General features: G+C 38.8%; 1 long non-coding RNA gene across 2 annotated transcripts in view; it reads right to left on the reverse strand.

Annotated features, from left to right (window-relative positions):
- Positions 1–142: 142 nt before the first annotated feature.
- LOC148132832 (uncharacterized) overlaps positions 143–12,350 on the reverse strand; it is a 34,300-nt gene continuing 22,092 nt past the window's right edge. Inside the window, exons 3-4 of one of the 2 annotated variants that reach the window (XR_015749745.1) lie at positions 9,684–9,748; positions 147–245 (exon numbers count right to left, since the gene is read on the reverse strand). This is a non-coding gene — a long non-coding RNA (uncharacterized LOC148132832). Of the gene's footprint in view, positions 246–9,683; positions 9,749–12,350 lie in introns of both variants that reach the window. The other variant, XR_015749744.1, reaches the window with a different exon arrangement.

Here is a 12,350-nt window from a genome sequence, read left to right on the forward strand (position 1 = left end):
TTATGAATGCAATGATGAAGAGGAAAGTGTTTAGATGAGTTAAAAATATATTTAAGATTTGTACCAAACATTTTAATGCAGGTATTTAATAGTTCATCCAGTGTTGCAGCTTTTCCAAGTGTGTTGGACTCCATTGTCCTTTGATTCTTGTCAAAAAAATGATGACACTTTCACCACCGCAACGAAAAGCAAGAAGGCCCCCATTCAATAACTGTAAGTTGCATTCTCCGTGACACTTCAAAAAACTGTGGAAAGATGATGAGAAAGGAGACGTTGACATCAGGGTTTATAATTCAGTTCATCTTTGCAGAAAGTTAACAGAACTGTCCTAAGCTTTGGATTTGATTCCAAAAAGATGGCAGTTTGAATCTAGCTCATATCTCCAAGTCCAAGCAGCTGTGTCTTTTCTTGTTGCTATCCCATGAGCCCAAGATAAGATGCAGCTGCTTTAAAGAGTAACAGATAGCTGCTATGTTTATTTTCCTAGCACCTTTTGGGAATTAAACCTGAACCTGCAGAGTTGCATCTTAGAAACAGTTTATGCAAAGCTTTCATAACTGACAAATGAGTGAGAATCACTTGGGGAATGGCTCCAAAAGAATTGCATCCTTCCTGATGGATGGCTTGCCACAAGAATGCAACATTACTCCAATGATCCAAGAATGATCATTACTCACAATTTTTAATAAAATTATAATAAATGTTATTTAACTCAGCAAGATATAACTGTTGTACATAGATAATTGTTCCTGCAGTTTGTTCAGACAAAGAAACTGTTGAAATACAAGTACTAACAAGAAAAATATATTTTTCCTGCTCTCTCTTTAAATTTAAAACACAAATAGTTTGAGGGTGAAATCACTGTATTTGTTTATCTGAAATATTTATATTCTATTGAAAAAAGTTGGCAAACGGTTTAATCAGTATAAAGAGAAATTAAGTGAAGTATTGTAAATAATAGCATAGCAAACCCAGCAGTAGATGAAATAAAACATCAGATATGAATAAGGCACAATAGCAATAGCACTTAGACTTATATACCGCTTTACAGCTCTCTCTAAGCAGTTTACGGGGTCAGCTTATTGCTCCCAACAATCTGGGTCCTCATTTTACCGACCTCAGAAGGATGGAAGACTGAGTCAACCTTGGGCCACTCAGGATTGAACTACTGGCAGTCAGCAGATTTAGTTGCAATATTGCATTCTTACCACTGTACCACCACAACTCTTATAACGTATAACTGTTGCATTTGCCAAACCTACTTTTGCTATTAAAATCTCAGAATCTCTTTAGAAAAGAAATTGGTAGAGACAAAAAGCACCTATCAATAAAAACAGCAAAAACAACAACAACCCTGAGATAATCATGTTTATGAAGAATAGAGCTATTACATTGATATAGGTTTGTTTCCATTCAATCAGGATTCATCATCAGATCAGAAGATACCAAGTCCCTCCCCCAAAAGAGGTTATGCTAGGAAACAGGTATCAAGCTACATTGAGCAACTCTGTGCTATATTTAGTGCCTGATCAGCGATTTCAATAAATGACATGCATCTTAATTTATTTACCCAAGCCGGTTTTGGAGGGAATATTCACCATGGACTTATTTCTTTCATTATAGAGTGGTCTCATATAGGCACCAGCATATGATGATAATAGTATTTCCTTAGCACAATTATGCTTTTTTCATAAGTGAGATTTAAATTATAAAGATTCTGTTTTACAAATTTGTATTTTGTTGTTATTTGTATCTGTTTAATATGCCAGTTCTGGAAAACTCATGCAGTATATTATAGGGTCTCTCCTCATTTTATCCATATAGCCACTATCTTCCCTTCCAGTGAATTCCATGAGTCTGCTCACACTTCTGGGTCTTCTCACACCACGTTCAGCTCTTAACTATTGCAATCCATGTACGTAATAACCATAGATTACCATCCTCAATCAGGCACCTTCCCAGTCAACGTAGCCATTTAGAGTGCATTATAATTCAACATATTTTAATGTAATTAGATGGAGAAGTGTTCTATCGCCAGAACAAAACAGGCTTGAGAACGGAGTTGAATTCAGCTCTTTATTTAACAACCAAGTAACTCAACTAAAGACGAGCTGCGGCAGCCCTTTTTATAGCGGCTGCTCGCGGCTCGCAACCAATGGCATCTATTTAAACTTCCCGCCGCTTAGGCGGCCAATCGGGTTTGTTTGTTAACAACCAATCATCCGGCGATGGTGTCTGTCCAATAGGAATGCAGTATTACAAGTCTGTTAGAACAAGTACACTACAAGAAGGTTACTGTTGCAGGTAAGATTCATCGGCAATACATGGTTGTCATAATGCAAAATCGGAATTGAATTCACATTAGAATTCAGACAAGGCTCTCTTTGAATCACATATTTGAAGACATAAAGACAATTTCTTTTCTGCTCCAACTGTAAACAACTATACCACCTAAATAGAAGTGCCTACTTTTTTTTTCTGTTGAAGATGCTTTTTAGAATTTCTACATTTCCATAAGCCAGGCCAAAGTTAAAGACACTGCCTCTCAAAAGAAAAGCTGGCAACTTCACAGCCAGTAAGATTGAAGATAAGGCTGAATACCTGAACATCAGAATTTTGAAGTTTTGAGCTATAGTATGAAGTCTCAAATCCTTGTACATACTGGGACTTTCTTGGAGGCATGACCTGGGCTCAACATCTTTACTGTACATTCAATGCTTTGCTTGTATTCTAAACTCTGTAGTTTAGAAAGACCATGCCTTCACTTTTATTTGACCTCCCTGTTAGTGTTTTGTTTCTAGTGTTCCCTTCCCACTAAAATTCACCTGTCCATTTACAGCAATTACCTTAACACCTTCCATGAGAATGGAAAATCCATTAATTTGTCTGGGAATTCCTAAATGTGATTTCACACATTCCTGACCCTTGCGGCTATCTGTTGTTCACACACCAATCTCTCTCATAGAAGTCCACATTAACTCACAGAATTACTAAGGGGAGTTTACTATATGCTAAAAAAACACAATTTCACTGACATGAACAGAGAAAGTAAGAAGCAATATATAGTCCTATGTTTTCTGTAAAGGCAAAGGTCTTTTAAATCTTGTGTGTGTTTTCACTCTCATTGACCAAAGGGAAAAAGATCAATGATCAGGGTACTAACTTTGAAATTAGAAATAACAAAAAAAAAACTCTTATTAAAGAGTTTAATAAGATTATGGTATTGATGTTATTATAAAATTTTTATTATAGTATTTGAAAAGGTTTAAATATGTAATGGATAATGATGACTTGTGTGTTTTGAAAATTAATAAAACTTGTTTTAAAAAAAAAGAAATAAAAAAAAAATCCCATTGTTTTTCTTTGGGAAAATCCACTAAACTCTGTTCCTTATTTATCTTCCATAATAGTTTAGAACAGGGGTCGCCAACCTTTTGGACCTCAGGGACCACCAAACTCATAATTTTAAATCCCGCGGACCACTAATATGAATTTTGACTGACGGTGGCTGCAGGGAAAAAAATCTGCAGGAGAATTCCCTACCCCGTTTTCCTACCGATCGATCATTATTTGGGATCGCAGGATACCGTCTCCAGCTCTGTTCTCAGGGGAGATGGGGGGGGGAGGGAGAGACTTTTGGCTTCATGCAAGGAAAGCAGCAGAAGCAGCAGAAGTCTTTCTCTCCCCAAACTCCACCAGAAATTAACCTTTGTCGGCGCAGCCTCTTGGAGCAGGATGCCTTGCAGGGTCCCAAAGACTCATTTCTGGCAGAGTTTGGGGGAGAGAAAGAAAGACTTTTGATGCTTTTCTTGCGTGCAGCCAAAAGCAGAAGAAAGAAGTCGAAAGAAGCAGCCCGGTGGTCAGGTCAGGCGCATGGGGCAAGTTCCGCCATCCGCCCTTTCCCCCCTCCCCTCACTACCTCATGTTGTTCGCAATGCAAGCGATGCACACCTTGTGTTCCTGTGGGCCATATTGGCGACGCTGCCTTGTGTTCCCATGCAGTCTGGATTAATTACTTTGGGGGGGTGCTTTGGGGGTGACATTTCTCTGCAGACCACCAAAATTTTCTCACAGACCACCAGTGGTCCCTGGCCTACTGGTTGGTGACCACTGGTTTAGAAGAGGGCTATCTATCTCAGTGGTTACTAACGGAGCTGAAAAGCAGGTTACGAATGTGGCTGCCTTAGAGGGTATGTGTGTGAGAGTGAGTGATCTCTCTCTCTCTCTCTCTCTCTCTTGGAGAGAGTATGTATGTGTGTGTGTGTGTGTGTGTGTGTGTGTGTGAGAGAGAGAGAGAGAGAGAGAGAGAGGGAGAGAGAAAACATCACCATCAGTCCTCCGAGGTTAGATCAGATCTCTCCCTCCATCTCCCTCCCCTCCCTCCTTCCCTCCCTCCCTCTCTCTCTCTCCCACCAACGTCAGCAAGCCACCCTCAGTCAAAATTCATATTAGTGGTCTGTGGGATTTAAAATTATGAGTTTGGTGGTCCCTGAGGTCCAAAAGGTTGGCGACCCCTGATCTATCTGGTACTGAATATTCTTCCCCCCCAAAAAACTACAACAAAATTCCTATGGGAAAAGTTGTAGATATGGAAGATCTGCTTTGGGAATCTCTTTAGCTAAAAGGATTGAAAAATACATGACTGTTTTTCTGTTCCCTTTAAAATTAATCTGGTTTAAGATCCTGATACAAGGAGGGATTTTCATTCCATTTCCCCCAATTTTCTACTGAAAACTATTCCCTTGAAGTATTTTTTTTTGTGTGTATATATATGTTCCCCCTAATCCAGGCAATGTATTTCTGAGAGCCTCCTCATCTGAATTAATCCTAATTCAGAATACTCAATTATCAATGGGCAGGCAGAAAATTTTAAAATGTATTGGTGGATTGCTAGCTCTAGACATAGAATGGTTGCTGTTTTGCTACTATTGCAACAGAGAAACATTAGCTGCTGAAAACAAGAAAAAGACAGAAGTAATTTTTGAAAGGTTTTGAATTAATACAGGAAAATTGTGAGACTATATCACTTGTATCATGGGAAAAAACAGAATGCAGTCAGGTTTCCATACAGCAATGGAAATTCCCACACATAAAATCAAGTACTAGCATTTAAATGATGGGCAATATAATTCCTCCAATTAACTGGGAGAGCTGGATTATTTGTTTTATTTGTATCCAGCCTTTATTATTTTTACAAATAACCCAAGCAGCAAACATAACCAACACACCTTTCTGCTCCTATTTTCCCCACGGCAACAACCTTCCAGGGTGAGTTCAATTGAGAGATAACAACTGGCCTAAGGCCACCCAACTGGCTTTCATGGCTAAAGTGGGACCAGAACTTGCAGTCGCTCACTTTTAAGTTGATGCCTAAACCACTAGTCCAAACTACACCTATCAATCTTAGCCACTATACTGTGGATTCCTTTAGGTTTCCATGACTTCAATTGTAAAATCAACACAAATTTCATTCCTGTTCTTCCCTTTTCCAGCATGACATTTCATGCTTTACTTTCATTTTTGCATTCCTGAAATAGTAGTCCAATCACAACTGTCAACCTGGACAAGACAGGAAATCATCTGAGCCTCTACAGCTTGCAGCATCATTATGACTACAGAAATTTAAAGGACCTTGCATCTACTCTTCTGCTATGTGTAGAAAAAGATTGTATTTATTTTAAAGCAAAACGTAGCCGTGGAGATAAGTGCAAATGCCACCCATGATCATAAAACACAGAGAAGACTTATCACAGGTAGGAATTAAATTTGCTGTGTTAACTAGCAGTAATCCTGGTAGGGTGGCTTATTTGCCACATCACCTTCAACTGATCATATCAGGCCCTATAATTCTGGCTCCAAGGGCAACCTTGAATTGTTTCATTGAGTTAAAAAAGAACATCAAGACCCGAAGTCCACCCAGGGAGCATCCTATTTCTCACAGTGGCCAATCAGAGGCTCCTAGAAGCTGCCAACAGCCCCAAAGACAATCAGCTTTCCTCCTCCCCCCCTCAGACTTTAAAGTAAGTTATGCATGTAGTAGACAACAGAGTCCTTATCAAAAAGCAAATTCTAACAGCTAGTAGCAATTAAGGGACTCCTTGCTCTGCTACAAGTAGTTCTCTCCTGGCAATCCCAATAGCTATGCAGATAGGAACAATATTTTTGGAAGCCTTGCCTGGCACCATGATGCATGCTAGCCTTTGTCTGCTGCATTTTTATTAGCCCAAAGTCAGCAATGTGTTTTCCCCAGATAGCTGCCCCTGAAAAGTGCTGAGCTGCTTTAAGAAGCTGCTGTTCTAAATTGCTATAGAACAGCTTTAGTGTTCTACAAGGCGCTTGATATCGTGAACCTCTTCGTGACATTGCCAGGAAATAAAAGCCAGCACACCATAAGCAGGACTGCATTGTTTTGTACCTTGTTTTGTGGGAGGAAGAATTGTACAAGATACAGCTTCTCCGGCAAAAAGCAACACAACAAACAACAGCAGCTACAGCAGCTGTGAGTATTCCCTCTTTAAAGAGGCAGCATCCCCCATTCTAAACCGCACATGGCCAGGCAAGCCAAGTCGAATACCCTTGAAAAGCAATTACAATTATTTATTTTTCTTTCACTGAAGCAAAATAAGCCGGGTCCGTGTATTAGTTAAGGGTCTTGCAGAAAAGATTGTTTGTGGAACTAGATCCATGACAGAACAAGCTAGAGTTCAACTTTTACGAGAGAAGCTACAAGAGAAAAAGTAGTATTCCTGGCTTTAAAAAAAAATGCAAACACATTCCCAACCCAAGGACAACAGGGAAAATCACTTACTGTACTCAGTTTTGCAGAGGTATTCAACACAAACATCTCCCTTCTTTGTCCAGCTGCCAAGTGTGAAAGCAAAAATGAGCAGCTGTTTCCTTCACGCTGGGGCTGTGTCTCTTACTTAACTTAGTCACATGCACCCTTTGATAAATCTCTTGGTTGTGCCAAGAGGTCAGACTCCAACAATCACTCTTCTACCCCCATTTAAACAACAAACCACTTTCTTTTCTTAACATCAATCTCAGCATGTGAGTAGAACCTGTGCTACAACTCAAAATTATAATTTCAACTCAGCCTTTACAAACCATAAACGTTCAATATAAAACAGATAAGGTTGCTTAGCTAAAGGCAGGACCAACTATGATAGAAAATAAAAACATTGCATTGTAGCTTAACCTGCGCATTTTATTTTTCCATCTGGTATTACAGTAATCCTACATCAATTGCTCAATTTGTGGACAGATTTCAGCAACATCTTACTAATTACTTGATTGGTGTGTGTGGGGAATTCCTTTAATCAAGGCTCTTTTTATAGCCCAAGGAGCACCTTCATTATAATACATTTCAGTTTAGTTTGTTTTTAATAGCTAAAATTAAAACATATTGTCATTTAGCACAAAACTTACATATTTAAATACACTAAAAAAATCAGCCTCCGTCTCCAAAGTTTCTACCCCAACAAAACACAAATTTGGAACTAACCCATTTTTGGTGACATCACTGTCAATCTTTGTCCTGCCAGGAGATTTTTAAAACTTCTTTTTAAAAAGTCCGTGTGGCCTTAGCTGTAACCATTGTTCTGTTCCCCGAGGCCTTAGAAACTGGGCTCTGCAGGATTTTATATAGTTGTGCCCTTGAACTGGAATTTTAAAATGATCACTTTTAATTCTGGGAGATGTGTTTTAGGTATTCATTGAAATGTTCTTTCATGGAACATGCAAATTTTGAACAGGTTAGCTTTCCTCTAATTAAAGTTAGTTTTCCATTATTACTGGAACACTTGTTTTTGCATGTATAATATGGTAAGATGTCTTAACCTTTCAACTGTATCTTAAAAAGAAAGTGGAGTCTGGGAAAAAAAGCCACCGATTCAATTCATAGATTAAATGGCAGGTGATTAATTAAGTAAATATTCATAGATCCTATAAGGATTAAAAAGGTCCACCCCCCACTCATTAGAGAACGGAGGTCAAAATCAAAGAAAGAATGATGGCCATGAGCTTTTTTGCAGCTGATTGCACTTCCCACTGAAAAACAACTACAATCTTTGATTTGGGCTTTATGTGACAATTTTGCACATTGTCTACCTCTTATGATGGGGAATCAGCTATAAATGATGCTAGGGGAAATCGGTTCTCTGGACCCACCTCATTTAGGCTTCAGACCTGGTCATGGGGTAGAAATAGCACTGATTCCTCTGGTATGTGATTTTTACTGGGACTTAGATGAGGGAATGCAGCCTTTGTGGTCCTTTTAGATTTTCCAGTAGTGCTTTAAGTCCTTTTAGATTTCTCAGTGGTGTTCAATACCATCAACTATGATATCCTACTATAGGATATAAGAGGCAAAATTATTATTGGCCAGTAAATAACATGGCTTTCTTGTTTCTTTCCCTTCTGCCCTTCACTTAGGCACATATGGATGAAATGGATTGGATAACCATTTGTCTGGAGTGGTGTAGGGTTTCCTGCCTAGGCAGGGGGTTGGACTTGAAGACCTTCAATGTCCCTTCCAACTCTGTTATTCTAGTAAATGTTCAGGTTTTTTTTTAACAACCAATAGATCATGGTACAGAAAGAGATAAAATATTGGAAGCTCTATTCTGCCCCAGCAATTTATTTGGCCACAACTTACCACTCACATATTTTTCTGCCTCACCACTATATTCTCCTTGGAAGACAGCCAAGTCACACCCTTTTACTGCCTCCAAGCCTGGTCCCATTAGAAGCCAGAAAAGTATAGGGCAGTGATGGTGAACCTTTTGGGCACCGAGTGCCTAAAGCGTGCGGACACGCATACCCAAAATGCAATGCACGTGTGCCCCTTGCATTCACGCATGCCCCATGCATGCACCACACACACACACGCACCCCCGTGCGTGCACTCCACCTCCCACGCATGCGCCCCACCTCTCCCATGCACAACAGAGACCCAAAGACCAGCTGGCCAGCAGGGGGCACACACGCATGCGTGGCAGAGCTGCACTGGGGTGACGGTGCATGTGCCCACAGAGAGGGCTCTACGTGCCACCTGTGGCATGCGTGCCATAGGTTTGCCACCACTGGTATAGGGTTACCAGCTCTGAGGTACAACAATCCAAGGGACATCATGTGGCAGCTAAAGGTTTTTGCTGCCATCCAATGGTTGATTGGAGTTTTGTAATCCAGGATAGAGCAGGGCAAAAGGTGAGTCCTAGAGACTAGAGGTACACGGGGGAGAAGAGATTAAAAAAATCCAGGCTATCCAGCAGAATTCTGGATATCTGAGCACTGTAAGTATTTGGTAACTGAGAAGTGTGATATGATACTAATAATACACTGGCCTCACTTCATGTATTGTAAAATACAGGTAGTCCTCGACTTACAACAGTTCATCTAGTGACCATTCAAAGTTACAACGGCACTGAAAAAAGTGACTTATGACCATTTTTCATGCTCAAACCATCGTCCCTATGGTCATGTGATCAAAATTCAGATGCTTGTCAACTGGTTTCATATCTATGATGGTTGCATATGGGGTCATATGATCCCCCTTTGACTTCTGACCAGCAAAGTCAATGGGGAAGCCAGATTCACTTAACAACCAGGTTACTAATTTAACAACTGCAGTGATTCACTTAACAATTGTGGCAAGAAAAGTAATAAAATGGGGCAAAACTCACCTAACAACTTTCTCACTTAGCAACATAAATTTTGGACTCAATTTTGGTCATATGTCGAGGAGTACCTGTAATAATAAAGGAAAACTGTTGTAAAACTACCTTAGAATCTTGAAGTCTTTAGGAAAAAATGACAAAAAAGATACCTAAGCTTCCCCTATATTTATCATGTCAGAAATAGACACTTCCCTGAATGCCAGCTGAATAAAGGCTTCTCCAACACATAGGTAAGAAAAATGGAATCTTCTTCTGAATTAAATCGTGTAAAAAAAAAAAAAGCTTAGGGAAAAAAGGAACAAAGATTGCAACTGTATTTATAGGTGAGAAAAGCTGAAGAAGCTCAGAAAGCTATAGTATAAACAGACAATGATGGTCCTTTGCACAGAAAATATGATAGATGTTTATTGTCGTTAATAATCTTCCTAACACCGATGCAGATCAATTCAGACATGTTCATATTGTCATTTAAAATGTATTATTATGAGTCCTGGGAAAATGCCGTTTTTGAATGGTTTCACTTCCTGATTTGGAGTGAGAAAAGTTAGCCTTTTTCCACAAGTGTTCATAGAAAAATCTGCATTTTGAATATGGAGCCTTTACAGGTCTGATGTTCAGAGGGAAAAAAAAATGATCTTCAGCATTTTGGTTTCCATTTCCTTTTTCCTTTCTGAAATCTGCTTTATGTATTGTGGTTTCAAAATGTGCTATTATTTCATTCTGTTTCTTAGATTTGCTTACTTTCTGCCAGAAGCATGGAAACCCAGGTTACTTTTGTTAAATTGAACGAATGCCTAAAATAAGTAAGATTGTTTTTCCAGTTACTTTGATATGAGAAAATTGTGTCCATGCAAACAGATTAGATGAGAAGCTAGTTGGCATCACAATGCTACCACCATTGCCTCATTAATCAGTCTGAAATCTTAGTGAAAACATGGACAAATCCATGAAGTTTTCTTGGTAATATCAGAAGTGGCTTGCCATTGCTTTCTTCCTTGGGCTAAGAGAGAGTGACTGTCCCATAGTCACCCAACTATCTTTGTGCCTAATGTAGGACCAGAACACAGTTTTTCACTTTCTAGACTACTATACGAAATGGATTTTCTATATAACAGTGCCATCACATAATTTAACAATGAATTTTTATTGGCAGAGGTCCCCACAAATGCCGCCACCCCTAATCTCTTAACCTGGTCTTGCCCAAATCAGGATTGCATTAGTATTTGATACTTTTAGTTTATATTTCCAAATCTAGAAAATTTCAAGATACTTCAGAAAGCTTATCTTCAGGCTAACAACAAAAATAATGGAATGTATTTCTCTACTACTAGTAGTATTCTTCAGAAGTAATTGTGCACCTGACTTTGTTTAATGAACAAATTTCTTCGTGAAACATATCTGTGCTTGATAAATTGCACCCACCCGTCTCTCCCTTCCAGCTGAACATTTAGCATGGTGACTTCTTAGGACATTTTATTTTTTATTCCCCTTCAAAAAATACAAAAGACACATACGTGCTGATAGATAACACCTGAAAATCATCAGTTGGACAATGCCTTTATCAAGATCAACATGCATGCCACAAAATAGACTATAGGCTTTCAAATTTTCCCTCAGGCCTGAAGATAAAAAAATCAAGAAGAAAAAAAAAACAAAGAAGGAAGAAGAGGAAAACAATATTGAAGTGGAAAATCAGGTTTGATTTCTACAGTTATAAATTCTACAATTAAGCTGAATTTGGAAAATGCTAGATGCCATAAGAATCAGATTTACCCTGATATTTTTTTTTTCCTCCAAAGGATCCATGATGCAGAATATTTTGTATATTTTTAAGGCAAAATTAACATCTATAACATCTACAGACACACATTCTGCTCTTCTCCATTGTTAGTCTTAGTCACACTGAAGATGTTAAGAACTCTGAGGTGGGTTGGTGAAAAAAGTGTCCCAACCATCATTTTCCCAAGCTGAGAAGAATTGGAGAGGCAAAGCAACAATGTGGGATGAAGGCAGAAAAATGTACCTTTATAGAGGGTAGTCTTCTACATGAAAGACTTGGAAGGGCTACGTAACCTTTTACACATTAAGTTCCACCAGTAGGAAGAACAGCAGAGGTAAGTCAGGCATGAGTCAAGCATTTATCTGATCCCCTGGTCTCAGTTTTCATTGCTTTAGTAAGGTGTATTGCATTTTTATTTATAGACACTACTTCCAAGTACAAGGCTACCAGATCTGGGTTACAAAGATAGCAGCAAATAGTTACCATTTCCTGATGTTTGCAGCCTAGATTATGCAGCTTAGTTTTATACACATAAATGAATACATGCACTTATGATATCTGTATCACCTATATCATTTTTGTTTCCCTGTTTTAGACATGACTACCTTGATTCAAAATGACAATAGAGGAAGGCAAAAAAATAATAATGGAAGAAATGGAACTTGGCGAGATCCAAAAGACTTATTTCCATGAAAATGGAGATTTCAGGTAGAGGGAGAAATCTTTCACAATAGCTGAGGATTCTGGGAATACTCAGGGATATATTGAGAAATAAAGTATAAACATCGGGTGAGAGGAAAAATATTTTTGTGATATGAAAGGAGTAAGGAATCATTACAAAATTGGACATTGTATGAACTGAATGGTGAGGTCCTAGAATCATTTTGACTATG

Source organism: Notechis scutatus, chromosome 1 (assembly GCF_049901735.1).
Source record: "Notechis scutatus isolate UNSWTSFEM ecotype Mainland chromosome 1, rNotScu1.2, whole genome shotgun sequence".
Classification (NCBI taxonomy): domain Eukaryota; kingdom Metazoa; phylum Chordata; class Lepidosauria; order Squamata; family Elapidae; genus Notechis; species Notechis scutatus.